This window comes from Triticum urartu, chromosome 2 (assembly GCF_003073215.2).
Source record: "Triticum urartu cultivar G1812 chromosome 2, Tu2.1, whole genome shotgun sequence".
In the NCBI taxonomy this organism is placed as follows: domain Eukaryota; kingdom Viridiplantae; phylum Streptophyta; class Magnoliopsida; order Poales; family Poaceae; genus Triticum; species Triticum urartu.
In genome coordinates, this window is record NC_053023.1 from 182,195,731 (window position 1) to 182,209,988 (window position 14,258).

General features: G+C 39.4%; 2 long non-coding RNA genes across 13 annotated transcripts; both read left to right on the forward strand.

Moving 5' to 3' along the window:
- The first annotated feature begins 1,544 nt into the window (after window positions 1-1,544).
- LOC125536646 lies at window positions 1,545-6,053 on the forward strand. Of its 5 annotated transcripts, XR_007295099.1 has the most exons (6): window positions 1,575-2,170; window positions 2,290-2,365; window positions 2,573-2,680; window positions 2,873-2,996; window positions 4,924-5,095; window positions 5,179-6,053. It is a non-coding gene; the product is annotated as an uncharacterized LOC125536646 (long non-coding RNA). The 5 variants fall into 5 exon arrangements; XR_007295096.1 differs by having other exon boundaries at window positions 1,545-2,170; window positions 2,290-2,680; window positions 2,873-3,516; XR_007295097.1 differs by having other exon boundaries at window positions 1,545-2,170; window positions 2,290-2,680; window positions 2,873-3,506.
- A 1,649-nt stretch (window positions 6,054-7,702) lies between these two features.
- Window positions 7,703-13,108, forward strand: LOC125536648. 8 transcript variants are annotated; one of them, XR_007295104.1, is made up of 5 exons: window positions 7,703-10,507; window positions 10,655-11,446; window positions 11,555-11,600; window positions 11,742-12,655; window positions 12,758-13,108. It is a non-coding gene; the product is annotated as an uncharacterized LOC125536648 (long non-coding RNA). The 8 variants fall into 8 exon arrangements; XR_007295103.1 differs by having other exon boundaries at window positions 7,707-10,507; window positions 10,655-11,030; window positions 11,304-11,446; window positions 11,555-12,655; XR_007295105.1 differs by having other exon boundaries at window positions 7,707-10,507; window positions 10,655-10,996; window positions 11,304-11,446; window positions 11,555-12,655.
- Window positions 13,109-14,258: the final 1,150 nt, after the last annotated feature.

A 14,258-nucleotide genomic window follows, 5' to 3' on the forward strand; every position in this document is an offset into this window, starting at 1 on the left:
GTGTGTAGTCAATTACTAAATGTGTAATATTAGCACATATTAGCATGACTATTTCTTAAGTGCAGCCAGCCACCAATTCCATTTGATTTGAATTAATATATTACTTATATACTCATTTAGATATTTATTTATGTCCTCGATGGATTGATTTGAACGCCACAATTTTATTACCCCGTTGCAACGCAGGGGCCCTTTTGCTAGTCTATCCCTAATTATTATATATATATATATATATATATTATATATATATATATATCCCTAATAATAATAAAGCACGGATTGACTCCGTGGGTTCACCGTCACAATACGCTTTCTTTCTGTAAATTTACGCTTTCAGTTTGAATTTAAAACATATATACGAGGTGGTACTAATGTTGCCATTGGTATAGATTTGACAAATTATGATTTTTATCCGTCACGGGCTTTGCCTCACATGGGCCGAGATTGTGAGCTGCGACTTCGCCCTTGCATATGGGCCGAGATTGTAGAGGAGCGGAGCAAAAATTAGTTGATTTTCATGGGAGTCGAACTCAAGACCTGCCATTTAATCTCAACGTGCACAACCAACTGGCTAAAGCCAGGCACGCGTTAGCTTATGAATTTCCTGGGAAATAAGCAGAGCTGCCCCGAGAGTCTAAGAAATAAATGATTTTCTGCAATTAGAAAGACAAGAAAGAAAGGAATAACGCCAAGAAAAAAAAGGCAAATGAAGAAGTTGACTCCACGGGAAGGCAATGATTTAATTAGTGCAGCTTGATTGCTTTCCTACTTAAAAGCGGAGATGCAGATTAAAAAAAGCAAGATGCATGCTGGATAATTATTGTCGCTGATTGCTTTTCTATTTAAAAAGCGGGCATATATATGCATATCATGAAATTAATTAGTAGGAAATCCAACATTAAATTAAATTATTTTATATTTTAACTTTCTGTTATTAATCTGATTTTTAGATAAAATCAAGCTTTTTAATTGTACAATTTTGAACAAAAGTTTCTAAGTTTCATAATTTTCTTCCTTGGTTCCTAATTTTAGCTAATTTTTCCTTTTTTTCCCTTTTAGTAAAACTCTGGCAGACATGACAAGAATTACATTATGTTTAGACTATCAAGAACAATCATTAGAGAGGAAAGTAACCTTTTTTGGTGGGGTGAGTAACCATATTTGTGACTTTTTTAAGATATAGAGTGCACTAGATTTTTTTTCAAATTTTTTTACCTTCTCTATCAATATAGATATAGAATTTGTCACAATTTGGCAGAAGAAGGGGTGCTTTGTGTCGATTTTAAGCAATACCCGGGGTGTGTTGACAATTGAGGAACATTGTTGTGAACCATAGAGTTTGACATTTTGTTTGAAATCTAGGAAGTGCTTTCGACTAAGAAAATATTTTTTAAGGTATGCGCATTGGATCAAAGATAATCAGTTATATTTTTAATTGCATATGATGTGGAAGTATAGGTTTATTTTATAACACATTCAAGTGCAAGTGCAACCATATATAAGTTATTTTGTGACAATGTGCGTCCATAGATCTTTGTAAACATTAAATTGTTCATGAGCCGTTATATTTTGTCCATAAAATTCTAATTACATTTGAATACATATTGATTTTGTCTTCCGGTGCAACGCACGGGTATATGTGCTAGTAATAATAATAAAGCACGGATTGACTCCGTGGGTTCACCGTCACAATACGCTTTCTTTTCCTGACATAATACGCTTTTACGATTTGTATAGACAAAATCGTAATATAAACGAGGTGGTACTAATTTGAGCCCCCACTTTGTTTTTACAAAAAAAACCTCTATTAAACCAAAACTACCAAACGAATCCTCCGCCTCCTCCCCTGCTCTCGCCATCGCCCGCAGAGCTCCACCCAATCCCTCGCTCGCTCGGTGAGATCCAAGGCGGCCGCGTCGGCTGGGAGCGGACCCACGCGGGAGGAGGAGTTCGGCGAGCATGAGCTGGAGGTGGCAGCCATTCTCGCGGACCTGTCGTCCATCGTGCGGGCCAGCAGCAGGAGCAGGCGCGGCCGGAGATCCCCTCGTGGAGCCGGCGCCGGCCGAGGAAGGCCCTAGCGGCTCCGCCGGCCAAGAAGCCCGCGGCCGATAGCCCGGACACCCCGCTCGCCTTCCTCGACGACGACGAGGCGGCGGCAGCGCAGGACAAGGTGAGCCGCCGGGCGCGAGATCTGCACCCGCCCGCCTCCCTCCGCCAATTCGGCCTGCTTCAATTACAATTTCTTGCTGCTCGTTGACGTGTTCCTCCTCTCCCTCTGCCTCCGCTCAGTCGGCGCAGGAGCAGCGCGGCGATTTTGACGAGTAGGAGATGGAGCGCGTCACAAGCACCTTGGCTGCACCCTGAGGTTATCCATCAGGCAAACTGTCATCTCACTGTCGTTCACGATGCTGCTCCCAAGCCTCCCGACGAGATTGTGCGAGTTGCAACTTACATGACGCAGATTCTTTTGCTATACTTCGGAAGCCGGCAATAGCAGCGGCAACGTCGACGCATCCACGGGCTGGACAAAACTTGATTAGCTTATTACTGCATCAATAATTTGTGCCTGTAGGACTCTTTCACAAATCATGTCAATGAGACTAGCAATTTGAAGAGGCTGCTGCACATGATATGAAGATATTGGCATATACAGTCCCAAACATAAGTTTCAAAATAGCAGGTCCGTTGTAGCAGTGAATTTTCCTAATGTACTGTAACCTCATTTGCATCTACCTAACCTTTCATCTTCAATTTTTGTATGCATCCGAGCCCAAGTAGTTAAATAGTACATTAGTGTAGACAAAGAAGAGTTGAGCTTCCAGTACGCCATTATAACCACCTTTCCTAACTAGCTCTCTCTGGTTGGTTGAAGGTGTGGAGTTTAGCCCTGTTCCGCTGTATGGAAAGCCATGACCTCCACACAGATGATGCAAGAGGAAACAAGCTAGACTCACAACTTTGGTTTTCAGGCATCTTCACCAACAAATATTACCCTGGTACTGACAGGTTGTTAGTATTATATAAGTATACTTGTTCAGCCTTTCCATGTGCTGGTCTGAATATCTAAACAAGGAAGCAGGCTCAGTTGCTCACCAACCTACTATTGCTGCCAACAAGTAGCCAGAAGCCCATAGAAGACATTTGCATTGATCACAGAAAAATGAAGTATTGAATTTGTAGGACATTGTCATCCTAATCTGGTTCCCACATATTCAAGATGTGAAGATTAGATCTTTGCTCCAACAAAGCCATGACCTTCAATTTTGTTGTTAATTTAACAGCTGTTTTGATTGTGCCGATCGATCGGCTTATAAGAGCCAATTTGGTTTCTTGTGAACTAGAGCATCCTATTTTTCATGATTATATTATAAGAGCTTCATATTTTTCATGATTATATTAAGAACTCACAGATCTCCTTCACAGCCACACCTAACCTGCACATCATCTAGATTCAAGAGAGCCCTACTACTGCATCCACCCTAAAATCACCAACAAATATTACCCTGGTACTGACAGGTTGTTAGTATTATATAAGTATACTTGTTCGGCCTTTCCATGTGCTGGTCTGAATATCTAAACAAGGAAGCAGGCTCAGTTGCTCACCAACCTACTATTGCTGCCAACAAGTAGCCAGAAGCCCATAGAAGACATTTGCATTGATCACAGAAAAATGAAGTATTGAATTTGTAGGACATTGTCATCCTAATCTGGTTCCCACATATTCAAGATGTGAAGATTAGATCTTTGCTCCAACAAAGCCATGACCTTCAATTTTGTTGTTAATTTAACAGCTGTTTTGATTGTGCCGATCGATCGGCTTATAAGAGCCAATTTGGTTTCTTGTGAACTAGAGCATCCTATTTTTCATGATTATATTAAGAGCTTCCTATTTTTCATGATTATATTAAGAACTCACAGATCTCCTTCACAGCCACACCTAACCTGCACATCATCTAGATTCAAGAGAGCCCTACTACTGCATCCAACCTAAAATCAATGTAAAAACAAGGGAAGTTCTAACCCGATATCTCCGTCTCCTGTGAACAAATTTTAAGCCCGATTGATGGCAAGTGCATTGCATGTGTAAGTAATCTGGGTTGAACGTACTTGAGGTCTTCCATCACTTTTATTACTTGAATAGAAATTGTGCACATTGCACGAACTACCCATTAATGGGCAGCTGATATATATGATGCTTGGTTCATAATAGCTACTTCAGGTTATCCCTTCTGCTATATTTTTCATACTCCCTACTTTTGTGAGATCTGAATTGGTAGAGAAAACAGACCGGGATATTCGGTTCCTACCTAGAGATGCAGTGAGGACTTACTGTATTGATTAGTCATTTGAAGAGTTAACTAGAAAGCATTTAGTATGTCTTCAGTTATGTTGTCGTGGGGCTGTGCACACGATTCACAGACAAAAAAACAGCACCGTGCATTGTTTTTTTACATGCATGCAGCATGTGCAACAAATTTGCTACTATGGACTAAAAACAATCACCAACTAGCTAAATCAACGGACACTCTATGGGAAGGAGAACAAGCATACTAAATAACACGAAGCAGAGTAATTCCAAGATATTTTGAGAATTCATTGCAGTGGACTGTGTTGTGTTTCGATTTTTCTTAACCTTGATAATATTGTCTTGGATTTGAAATGATGGTATACATTTATTCTTCTTCTTTTGTATAGTTGTGAAGACCAAACTTAGAAAATTGTACCGGTTGTGATTTCAATCGAGTTTGAGGCTTCTGTCAAATATAATTATGTTCCCTGCTGATTATAATTTTGTTCATGTAGATGCATGAAGTTTCTTGTTCGTTTTATTTGGAAATAATCTCGATTTATTCTACTGTCTTGATCGTAAAGCGACATTTTTCTCCTGACACTGTTCACTGGTCACTGTGGTGAACCGAACAGCAAATCAAGGACTTTAGAGCCCGGCCGCAGACCTCACGGAGCACCAACGATAGCCTCAAGGTGATTCAGCAGAGCAAGGTGATGAGTACTCAGCTGGCTGGCCAATATCAATGATCTTATCGGCCGGCAAAGCGGAGACGGACGGCCACGGTCCCGACCTTGCCAGCAGGCGGTGAGTCTTCTCCCTCTAAAACCTGATCGTGAATGCCCGACTAAGTCCGCTGAAACCTTTTTTCACTTTGTCGCCGTGGATAGGAGACAATAAATGGGATCAAGGGAAGTTGGTCGGGCTCCAGCGGCACATGCTTACCACTGCTGACTGTTGCCGGGAAAGGTATGTTGGTTTGATTCTTTCAAGATCCCAAACTAAAACAAGTCACCTGTGACATTTGAATGATGCAAAGGTTTGTTGTCTCTTCCCAAGAAATTGTGTGCAGAGAAGCTACCTTGATTTTACATGCTGAACCTATTTTTGCATAATCAAACACTGACGATAAGAGAGATGAATGTGCAGTATGCTAAATTTGGGTATCCAATTGCAAAAGAATTGGATTATTATTTACATTAGAAGCCAGGTTATCACTATGTATTTTAAATTGATCGCTCATGGACCGCTCAATTGGCCATAAACACAACATAATTCGATCCCTCCCTTCAAATTGGCAACTAAAGGGAAGGTGAGTTAAAATGTCTCAGCCCCTGTGACCTGGCTGGTTATGTTTATATTACATCCAATATTATGTGTACTCATTTGATCTAAGGTTATTTTTAATAACTTGTTTTTTTGTCACGAACAAATCGATGAACCGGCGGTCCAACCGGTGACAGACACAACGGTTCAGTTGCCCGTTCGGTTTTAAAAAATATAGTCCGATGGTCATGGTGGAAGAACATGACATGAAGTGCTTTGTATCCCAAGAACGACGAGGAGACATGAGCAGCCGGTGGCAGTGCTTCGCACTTCGAGCAGTAGGGATACTTGATCATAGGGAAAGGGAAGGGAGATGAGTTCGTGCTTGCATGATTTTTAGGGAAAGAGCGTGTGTATTGTACTTCTGTGTGCATGAAGTGTTTTGTTTGGGCCAAGCCCAAATAATGAAAATAAAACACTATCTCTAAAACTATTCAAATCCTTTTGCATTTATTATCTTCTGCAAATTCTAAATAAAATTTTGGTTTAGTTATTAAGCTTTTAAATTGTATACAACAATTTCACCGTTTGTATATACCACTTAGAACACATCCATCACTTCTCTTCCACCCGGTGATAGTGATAAGTCGAAGGAGGTGCCATAGAAGGACATGACTGACTTTCTCAACTCTATACTACATGGTCCAAACATCAACTATTCTTTTTTTTTACCCGATGATAGTGATAAGTCGAAGGAGGTGACATCGAAGGACATGACTATGACTTTCTCAACTCTATACTACATGGTCCAAACACCAACAATTCTTTTTTTTACTGCAGACACAGAGCGTGTATTTTTTTAAGAGAAAGGTTGTATCAAATTGGCTTTTATTTCAAAAAATGTGAACATTTTTAAATATGTTCATCATTTTTATATTCAATATTTCCTAAAAATGTACCAATTTTTTAAAAAATGTTGCATTTAAAAATATTTTCAAAAATTAAATAAATCAAAATTATTTCTAAATGTGTAACAAATGTGAATTGTAAAAAATCCCATTTAAAAATGATTAAAAAATTCAAAAATGTTACTTTTAAAATAAATAAATATTCATGTTCTCTCGAAAAGTAAAAAAACGATTGACAAATTATTCCATGCACAACTACTCTTTAATCAGATGAAGGATGTTAAGGTGGCTTCTTTAAATCCATACTTCATACTCCGAAAAAAAAAATTGAACATAAGAAATGTTGCGCAATCGCACACACAAAGCAAATTTTGCTATTTTTTGACCCGTTGCAACGCACGGACGACAGTGGTGGCAAGCAAGAGAAGTGGAATCATAGACTAGGACGAGTAAGGATTTATTTCTCCCGTTGCAACACATGGGCCCCTTTGCTAGTCTATCCCTAATAATAATAATAATAATAATAATAATAATAATAATAATAATAAAATATAATAATATAATAATAATAATAATATAATAATAATATATAATTCCTATTAATAATAAAGTACGGATTGACTCCGTGGCTTCATCGTCACAATACGCTTTCTTCATGTGAATTTATGCTTTCAGTTTGGATCTAAGTTTCTAACCAAGGTGGTACTAATTTTCTGTACATGGGCCCCTTTGCTAGTCTATCCCTAATAATAATAATAATAATAATAATAATAATAATAAAATATAATAATATAATAATAATAATAATATAATAATAATATATAATTCCTATTAATAATAAAGTACGGATTGACTCCGTGGCTTCATCGTCACAATACGCTTTCTTCATGTGAATTTATGCTTTCAGTTTGGATCTAAGTTTCTAACCAAGGTGGTACTAATTTTCTGTACATGGGCCCCTTTGCTAGTCTATCCCTAATAATAATAATAATAATAATAATAATAATAATAAAATATAATAATATAATAATAATAATAATATAATAATAATATATAATTCCTATTAATAATAAAGTACGGATTGACTCCGTGGCTTCATCGTCACAATACGCTTTCTTCATGTGAATTTATGCTTTCAGTTTGGATCTAAGTTTCTAACCAAGGTGGTACTAATTTTCTGTACATGGGCCCCTTTGCTAGTCTATCCCTAATAATAATAATAATAATAATAATAATAATAATAAAATATAATAATATAATAATAATAATAATATAATAATAATATATAATTCCTATTAATAATAAAGTACGGATTGACTCCGTGGCTTCATCGTCACAATACGCTTTCTTCATGTGAATTTATGCTTTCAGTTTGGATCTAAGTTTCTAACCAAGGTGGTACTAATTTTCTGTACTAACTTCTTCAAACCTATTAAAATATTTGTACATAAAGTGGCATCATTACGCTCACCCATCCCGGCTGGGCCATATCAAGCAGCCCATCCGCACTCCAAAATAGGCCCATGCAAGCCTCACATGCTTTGAATCCTACAGGCCCGGTTGTAATACAAAGGAAACGAGGTAAAAAACATGCAGGTTACCAGAGTTCGAACTCAGGACCTGCAGTTTGATAAATATTGTAGCGACCAACCCATCCAGCACACCTTGCATGTTCAATCCAAAGTTTACTTTCCTACTAAATAGTACCGCCTCGCTGCTTTACATCCAACTCACCCAATTTAAATATGTCTTTGAGTTTCTTGGGTATTAGGAAGCAGTGAATCATGAGAAAGATATTACAAAGGAAAGAGAGGCTAATTATTATTGCACGCCCATTTAAAAGAGGATTTCCAACGTGATCAAAATAAGGAAGGAAAAAGTAGCTCAGGGAATAAGGAAGGAAAGAGAGACTAATTGGCATTCTATATATGTGATGGGCTATATTATAAACGAGAAAGAAAATAGAGCCTAATTCGCATTCTATATATGTGGTCGGCTATAAACGGATCCAAGGAAACATGCAAAAAAGAAATCAAAGGCATCCACCAGGGCCAACCTTTTACACTCATCCGGCCGTGCTCTTAATAATAGATCGCACACACCAATAGGTAGGGAAATAAAAAAAAGTTGGCATTCCTAAGGAAACGAGCGGCAGGCACTTCTAAAACATAATACTATAAAACAGTAGACATAAAACATATTTTTGTGGGGAATTAATATGCAAATATAGGTACAAGATAATATAGACACTTGATGCATTGCATCTGAAGTTATATCATGTGTTAATTATTTATTTTATAGCCTCTGTAATCATGAAATGAGCCTTGGCAAGCTAGCTGCTGAGACTGCATGCACGCGAGACGGACCCCATCCAAATTCCAGGGGTGCCAAAATCAGAGATTGATATTACTAGGTCAAGACATATTGTTCAAAGAAAAACAACTACTGGTCAAGTGATTAGGTGCTAATGGGCTTTTAAGAGCTAAATAAATGAAAAGGACTCGCCCTAAAATACAGGCCAACCTCACGTCTCTCTCTCTCTCCCTGTATTTTTGTTTCTCATTCACTGCATGGTTCTTAGTAGAGCGACCCCATCCCATGTGATGCCTGCCATTCATGGTCTCCAACCTTTCACCCCTCTAAAGTTTCTACTGTCATAATTTTTGTTCTTTCTGATACATCATTAATTTGGGTAGATTTAAATTTTAAGATAAAATGTGAACTCCCTGAAAAAATATGTAGCACCGCAATAATTTATACAGATATTTTAATTTATATTTTTTAAATATAGGGCCTAATTTTGATTTTGCACAAGACCCCGAATTTTGAAGGTACGACCATTCAGAAGAAAAGTTAGTACATGTCTCCAAACTCCATCGTATGGCAATGTCTTCACTGGACTTTGTTTCAGTTTACAACAATATATATTTATGAGGTAAAATACCATGTTATTTTTTATAAGCACAAATATAATAAGTGGAGCTTATGGCTACACCGGTGCCAAAAAATTGGTCACTCGCAAAGATTAAAAGATAATGCATTGCCAGTTAAAGTAAATAATTAACACATGCACTTTGATTAATAAATATGGAAAAAATGTACAGTGGATTAAAATTAGTAACAGTAATTCAGCTATATAATAGACAAATCCAAATGCTCATTTAATGATTTGATTCTTTACTGAGGAAATTTATTAATTTCTTAATAATCTTAAAGTGATTTTGTTAGCTAGCCTAATTTGTTAGTTACATTAAAAGGTCATAAATTTGATGGTATGTACTATTAATAATCTTTGTGCTTATTTATTAATGATAGGAAGTTATGTTAATAAACATATGGCTAGCAGTATTTGCTTTGCTCTGTACCAAAGCACGGGTGTAGTCTCGGGCACTGTAATCATTGTCGGTGACAGTGGGAAGGAGGACGTCCATTGTCACGGATGGGCGTTATGTTGAGAAAAGGATTTGACCTATGGGGTCTTGAAACAGGAGCGTGCAATTTTTTCTCTCCCGTTGCAAAGCACGGGCATTTTTGCTAGTAATAATAAAGCACGGATTGACTCCGTGGGTTCATCGTCATAATACGCTTTCTCCCTGTGATTTTACGCTTTTAGTTTAAATTTAAAACATATTCGAGGTGGTACTAAAGCGTTATTACTAATAAAGAGGTTATTGGTTTTCGTCTGTATAAGTCGCTAAGTTTCTTCCGTCCGGCCCGCTTGACTGGGCCGTGTTGATCGTTCCCTGTCAACCGCGTGATGACTGAACTGGGCCTGGTCAACACTTCCCCTCCTACGCCAGAGAGCTTTCCCCCGCGGGCCGCGCAGGCAACTCCTCCTCCTCCTCTACCTCCGCCTCCCTGCGTCGCTCGCCGGGCCGGAGGACGACGACGAGCCCTTACTGGAAGAGGAGGAGGAGGGCACCGTCGAGCTCGTGCAGCTCGGCGCCAGCCACGGCAAGAACGTCCTCATCCTCACGAGCGACACCGGCGGGGGTCACCGCGCCTCCTCCGAAGCCATCAAGGACGCCTTCGGCGACGACTACCGGTAAGCGAATCATTCCTCTGCGCCGCGAATCATTTCTCTCCTTCTGTCTGTTAATAGATAAACAAATTGTTGGAATCTCCCCCAATCTGTCTGTCAATCCAAGTGGCTGAGCCTGCGCTGATGATGGTTTCGATTTGGGCATGGCAGATCTTCGTCAAGGATCTCTGCAAGGACCACGCCGGCGGGCCGCTCAACAACATGGGGGGCTCTTACAAGTTCATGGTGAAGCACGTACAACTCTGGAAGCTGCCCTTCCACGGCACATCGCCAAGATGGTCTGATTCCGATTATACAGCACTGCGATGCTACCTCTACTGAACACACGTGTAACTACAGTTGAAGGATCACAAATATATGGTCCAGCAATGCACGGTAAATCTGTATCCAGGCAGATTCAGTCCACCTCTTCACCACCGTGACCCACACCTACGACCTGGCTTGGTTGTGGTGCTAATTCAGCAATGCAAGTCTGATCCCTTCAACTCTCAGGTGTCTTATTCCACTACTTCATGATGATGCTTGGGTGCGTACTTGGATGGTTATACTATGTGATTAGATTGATTTTTTAGGATCCCCGACTCCCCGTACATACATTGTTCACCATACAAAGCTAAAATACAACACTTTCAGATGTTGTACAGACTGTACAACACAAGCATGGCAACAAGTGTATTAAGAATAGAGAAATCATTGCAAATTATCTGCTTGATTTTTTTGGATTCCAGCGTGACGGTGTGGCCGTCTGACTGGAATTGAAAATGTTGGTGTTGTTCTGAATTCTGATAATGTTGATTAGCAGGGAGTGGGTTCAGAGTAGGGATGGCGGGAGCGTTTGAGTTGTACTGGCAGTCCGCCATCGGCAGGGCCGTCATGGAGACGCTGGACGAGATGGTCCTTAGCCCCGATCATGCCATCAGCGTCCAAGTACAGTTCGATGAGGTCTGATTGGCGTTTTGCTTGTCTGCGAATCAATCGGCAGGGCCTATAATATCAGCAAATTGTGTGTCGTTGGTTGTTTATTCATCATGGTCTTCTTGTTTCTTTCAGTTCATGAGCACTGGACAACCAGCTCAAGAGCAAGGCCTTCTTCAATGTACCAACCATAATGCCACGTCTCTTTTTTGTTCCACACATTCATCACTACACTGTACATATTCCAAAGGAATAATGCTGAAATAACGTGTTGTTGCGACATGTTAGTGTAACGGTACTAATGCAGATGAATTTTTTGTAGGGAAGATGCAGATGACTTGTGTGCTTGATTATGGTTGGCTTGTGTGCTTAATTATGAAGTTAATTACTCGGCCGCCACAGGGAATTATTCTTTTGGGATCATATTTATTCTCCGCAAAAAGTAATCTCAACTTGCTTAAAGGCCACATTTGGCAGTTGCTTAAACCTTCTGGACAAGACACACAGACATACAACTATGTGACAACTTAATGCCTTTGGGAATTTTGATTGCTTTTCCTAACAAGAAAATATAACAATAGCTGCGAATGTTAATTACTTAGTTTATCAAAGGTAAAATGTCTGCTACATGACAAGTATGTGGATTGATTTTATGTGAACCGACTAATTGGATGGTTTGGTTCCTTGTGCTACGTTTTGAAAAAGAACGTACTTATATGTTCCACTGTATTGATATCATATGGCGAATTACATATTTGTTACTAGCTAAAGCTGAAGAAATGTTTACGCAAAGAACATTCATTTTCACATTGCTTGGCATGCGTCTAGGTCATTCTATTTATTACCATTGCTGAAAGTTGTACTTCTCTGCATGCCGATAGTTTCATTCGAATAGCTCTTCCTAGATTTTTCTTTAGTTCATTCCATCCAGTAGTTTGATAGCTTTGTGATTATTTTGAGAAAAAATGATCTGTCTTGCAGACTAAAAACAATCTCATCCAGTAGTTTGATATTTTGGTCATTATTCCAAACTAATTGATCCATGTAGCAGACCGAAAACAATTAGATGCTGATGCAATCATGGCCTGAGATTATTAACGAGTGAGGACACGCATAGGGTTGCTTCCTACTGGTGCATAACTATTTTCTTTCTACATGTACTATGTTGATTCTTCAGAGATCTCGTCTTCATGAGACTAGCGAAGGGGGTATACGTTAGGAAGAAGGGGAGATGGGGTGAGTTTCTGAAGTTCACCATCCAATCCTAATATCACAAGAGGTGAGCATTACTATTCAAAGGGATGACTAATTAATTAACCTCTTAATCTATTTTTACAGGAATTAATCAGATAGTATATGGGCTGAATAATTTTGAACTAGCTACTATTTCTAAATGGAGTGCCATGTTCAAATAGAGGAAGTGAAGTTGTGGTGGGTTCTGAGCCATGCTTCAGGATAGGGGTGTACCATATTATTTTTCTCCCGTTGCAATGCACGGACTTTTTTGCTAGAAGATCTCTTGCCCTTTTCTTTGTACGTAGTAAATGTACACTCAAGCTTTGTTTAAATAGAAGACATGTGGAATCTTGAACTTGCGCTTTTGTAGGCAAAAACCATCTTTGTTTGGGTCGTAGTTACAAATACTCAAATTATAGACCATTTTGTGTAAATTAAGAGTGTGCGGTATTCTTTTCTCCCGTTGCAACGCACGGGTCTTTTGCTAGTCTCTCTCTAATAATAAAGTACGGATTGACTCCGTGGGTTCACCGTCACAATACGCTTCCGTTCAGTCGTAATACGCTTTTACGATTTGTATAGACAAAATCGTTATAAACGAGGTGGTACTAATAGCTCGTCCGACCTGATACGTTTTACATATCGCTCGAGTTTGCACCGCCTGGGCCGAGCTTGTGCGTCACGCACTTATCCTGGCCCAATGCGCCACCTGGGTCGAGCTCGTGCGCCACCCACCTATCCTGGCCCATTTAAGACACATCGAAGCAAAAATAGTGCTGGTGCAAAGAATCAAACACACAACCTCATGCTGAATAACTAGCATCACTACCATTGGGCTGGCGGTGGTGGGTTGATGATGAGCAGCGTTGCTGTGCATAAGGGAGCTGTCTCAGGGATTTTGGTCTATTCGCTTGTTTTAATGGTTGCACCGCTGTTGGATCTGCTATGTGGATAAGGAGGCTCTCTAGGTAAGGGTTTTTGATCTATTTTCCTTTTTTTAATGGTTACACCTATCGGAAGCCGTTGAATGCTGCTATGTGTACTATCGATTGCAAAAAAAAGAATACGGAATGAGCACCGATTATATTTACTTGCTGTTATTTGTCGTACTATCATAGTTTAATGTTCATGCCTAACACATCTTATGAATACATTATCATATACAATAATTAAAAGTGAGTGAAATATTAGAATTAAATATTTCTTAACAGAGAAGGTAATTGGAGCACACTAGGGCTTGCTGACAACTAAGATATTCCTCAACTCTGGATGTCACCGATGTCATTGCTGAGATACAGAGAGGATACCGGGAGACGAAGGGATGAAGAGTAGAGGGAATGAGACAACAGAGCATCTTTCTCACGCTGGCTGGGAGGGGGGGGGGGGGCACTCCACTCCATTTTACCATCTCTCCCGCAGCTCTGTGTGACATAATCACGCAATATCAAATAAATTTCATCCATTCAAAAAAAATTGCTCCGTGAAAAAATCCTTCTATTTTTGAAATTAAATCCGTAGACCATAAAAGCATATTTTCGAGAGGATAAACGCGTAGACCATAAGATGTTGGTATTGTAGGGAGGTTTGTCCCAACGAAGAGATC